A 515-nucleotide genomic window follows, 5' to 3' on the forward strand; every position below is an offset into this window, starting at 1 on the left:
TGTTCTTACTGTAGTAAGTTTGATTAATACAATTCCATCTTCTCATAGTTTGGGTCTATCTCCTTTTGAAAAGTTATATGGGTATGTCCCTAATTATTCCTCATTTAGAGTCTTTGGTTGTACTTGTTTCGTTCTTCATCCTCATGTAGAACGCAGTAAGTTATCCTCTCGATCTGCTGTTTGTGTCTTTCTGGGTTATGGTGAAGGTAAAAAGGGGTATCGTTGTTTTGATCCAATAACTCAGAAACTTTATACGTCTCGTCATGTTGTCTTTCTTGAGCATATACCTTTCTTTTCTATTCCATCCACTACTCATAACATGATTAAATCTGATATTATTCATATAGATCCTTTTTCTGAGGATTCTGGTAATGATACATTTCCCCATGTTCGATCAATTTGTACTCATAACTCTGCAGGTACTGGTACTTTACTCTCTTGCACACCTGAAGCTTCATTCTCATCTACACCCCCTCAAGCTTCATCTGAGATTGTGGATCCACCTCCACGTCAGC

The sequence above is a fragment of the Populus euphratica genome, unplaced genomic scaffold (assembly GCF_000495115.2).
Source record: "Populus euphratica unplaced genomic scaffold, PopEup_1.0 scaffold403.1, whole genome shotgun sequence".
NCBI classification, from domain to species: Eukaryota; Viridiplantae; Streptophyta; class Magnoliopsida; order Malpighiales; family Salicaceae; genus Populus; species Populus euphratica.